This window comes from Schistocerca serialis, chromosome 7 (genome assembly GCF_023864345.2).
Source record: "Schistocerca serialis cubense isolate TAMUIC-IGC-003099 chromosome 7, iqSchSeri2.2, whole genome shotgun sequence".
NCBI lineage: Eukaryota > Metazoa > Arthropoda > Insecta > Orthoptera > Acrididae > Schistocerca > Schistocerca serialis.
This window is the reverse complement of record NC_064644.1, coordinates 98555695-98559062: the sequence shown is the minus strand read 5'-3', so window position 1 is coordinate 98559062 and position 3368 is coordinate 98555695. Positions and strand designations below refer to the sequence as shown.

At 38.7% G+C, this 3368-nt stretch overlaps 1 non-coding gene across 1 annotated transcript; it reads right to left on the bottom strand.

The window, feature by feature from the left end:
• Nucleotides 1-2000: 2000 nt before the first annotated feature.
• Nucleotides 2001-2075, bottom strand: Trnas-cga (transfer RNA serine (anticodon CGA)). Its single transcript has one exon. It is a non-coding gene; the product is annotated as a tRNA-Ser (tRNA).
• Between the last annotated feature and the right edge of the window lie 1293 nt (nt 2076-3368).

Sequence of the window (3368 nt, the reverse complement as noted above, 5' to 3'; positions counted from 1 at the left end):
ATTTTAATGGTCAGTAGTGTATAAAGGAGCAACTGTTTGCAAAATATTTTTGTTATACCATCAATAGTATTTGATATATCCGTATTTTAAGAAACGTCCATTTTTGCCATTTGCAAAAATGGTGGGATAAATGCTATCCCCTGTTTGTTTGGCTGATTCTAAATAAACGGTTTTTGTGGGAAATGACTGTAAATAATTATTTTTTACATAAATGAACAAAATGTAATCAAAAAGTAAGTGTTTAGAGTAATAAATGTAATGAAAGTTAAATGAATGAAAATTTTAATTGAAAAAAGATGACTTCATTGCACCGCGGTGCTACAACAATATCGATCTCGGAACTTTAAAATCACGAGCGACAGCTCGTAAAGACATTCCCATTTGCACTGCAGCAACTGCTGGGTGAATATCGCTTTGATTGCGTTTTTCGTTTGTAATTTCGTATCATTTTCCTAAAACCAAACAAAAATTCACTTGTTTACATAAATAAATAATTACATACACGTAAATGAAAAAGATATATGCGGTCGGATGTACCCCATCATTTAGCAGTCGGATTTATCCCACCATGCCATGTTTCATTTAACACACACAGAAAAAATTTACACATCATTTCCAACTAAAACGATACATACACTGAATGGGTCTGTAAATGCACTACAAAAGTCATTTACCGTTTGTTTTGCTATCGTTTTATTTAATAAGGTAAATCTAGTGATGCAATTTGCACTAAAATTAAATTGAAACAATCGACAACACACTTTTTGTCTTTTGGGTTTCTAAATGTCAAATGCGGCAAAGCTGTCAAGGTGACATTTTCGTTATTTCGAATGCTCTATATGGTAACACAAATGCGAAATCGCTCCTCGTTGCCGTTTCTCACAAACAGAGGGTGGTCTGTTTTACCCACCCGGTCGGATTTACCCCACCTTACCCTATGATTTCACAATGAAGAGGTACTGTGGAGGGAATAGCAGCAAACATAACAGCCGCATTTTAAAAAACCGTAAAGGTCTCTCAAATAGTGTTTCATTTTAAGGTTTAAGACTAGCTTTGCATCTCACATAATCAAAAAGAAGATATTATGTTTGAATTTTATTAACGTAGTGAAAAGAACACCAGAAGCAGCTTGATGTATGCCTCTCCTGACAGGGAGACGTTTAGCTGGTTGACAAGAGCTTTTGTACATTCCCGAAATAACTTTTATTGGGGATTTATTTCGAAAGAAACGACGTTTCAAAACATAAAGTGTGATAACTCAGGCTGCATGCTGAGTTGGTTCACCTTTGGAACGCAGTACAGCAGCACGGATTCGAAAGGTCCTTGGTACATTTCCGGTAGTATATAGAGCCAGATTTCTCCACGGAGGTCAGGCGATAAACGTAAATTACAAGCTGGTGGTTCGTGGGCGCGTATCTTGTGCCGATATCGGATAAGAGAGTATCACAATATGTAACTTCATCCGCCGAAACTGCAGCTCTTGAACACCTACTGAGGTAGAGCTGACAGTATACCGTTAGTCGGACTGACGATACTCGGATCCGTCTCTTCGAAACTTTTCCACTCCCGGAAATTTTAAGCTAACTAGAACCCAGAATACTCTAATTTTTCTACAGATTGGCTGAACATTACATTCACGCATGTTAGTAATTACCCAAAAACAATGACATTACGAATGATCATCCATTAGCCCAAATCGAACAGATTACCGCTGATAAAATATTATTCTAAGCAAACTGGACAACTTGTGACGTGTTTCTTCCTAATAATGCGATGCTGGATAAGAGATAGCGCCCAGAATCCATCAGCAGACCACAATTTACACGATATCTAATGCGAAACAATAAAACATGCAAATTCAGATAAAGGCTTACAAAGCAGTATGTGCAATTAAAAGCAAATGAGAGGTAAAAAAAACTATTTAACTTTTTCTAGAATGAAAGTTTCACTCTACAGCGGAGTGTGCGCTGATATGAAACTTCCTGGCAGATTAAAACTGTGTGCCGGACCGAGACTCGAACTCGGGACCTTTGCCTTTCGCGGGCAAGTGCTCTACCGACTGAGCTATCCGAGCACGACTCACGCCCCGTCCTCACAGCTTTAATTCCGCCAGTACCTCGTCTCCTACCTTCCAAACTTCACAGCTCTCCTGCGAACCTTAACTTTTACCTCGTTAGCAGTGATAGAAATCGTTTGCAATAATAACGACTATTTCATAAGTCAAAGAATTTGCAAAATTATTGTGATTATGGAAAGAAAAATGTTAATGGACGAAACCAGGTGTTATCTATTATTCTGAACTTTATCACTGAAAAGAAGTCAAAACAGCACTGCAATATGACAGTTTACAATCACGTAAAATTAATTACCGTGAAAAGTTACTCTTGCTTACGTATATTAAGTTATTACATCACTGATTAGGAGAGTATAGTTCACAGTGTCTCATGGTCAGTGTTCCTTCAAAACAGTTTCCACTTAGCTAATGCTGTCGGAGAGTTGTCGACATTCGCATCGTTAGTACATGATCCTTCAGCGTGTATTCCAGTAATTACTGTCGTCTTGCTGAGCACCTTGATCATCGGCGCCTGTTGCGAATCGAACAGGAAAGCTTGATGTTTGCAGAAATAATTTCAATCTGTATATCTACACGCAATTACGAACTTAAGACACGCTTCTTTACATTGTGCGTGACGTAACCTGACGTCATAATGGTTGCTGCACATTGGCCACAGTTCTTAGATTTATGGTTTACGGTCACGGCGCGGCACTTTCCATAGTACATCCACCCACACTATGGAAGTAAATCTAGTCAATTATACTGTGAATCATTAATCCGTTGTTTAAACAGAACAATAAGTACCGCGCGGTATTTTTCTCGTTCATTTCTTAGTCCGTGGGTTAATAAAACGCTTACAAATGCTAAAATTATTTACATTACGTCATTTTAAGAATGGAAGTGTTCAGAGAAAAATGTTTTTCATCTTGAAGTTGGTGTTCTTGCTAATGTTGATGACTACATTCAGGGGTAACCGTCTCAGAAAGGTTGGGAGCCACTGGGTTAGCGTCTTGTCGTTGCAGGTGGTACGGCGTTGCCTTCCTCCAAACTTTTAACTGACTAACTCAGGCAGTTATAGGAGGACCAACAGTGTAGCGGGGATTCCAAACCACGATGCAGGTCAGCATTTGTAACACCAACAAACATTGCCAGAGGTGTACAAGTGATACGTCACAGATAAAAAGCGTGGGACTGATCGGGGGCAGTAGTGTAGGAGCTGCAACTGATCCAATGAACATTTGTTCGAACATTAATCTTGGTGTTATAACACTTACAAATATAAAAGAAACTTAAGTCAGCATCCAAATTGAAG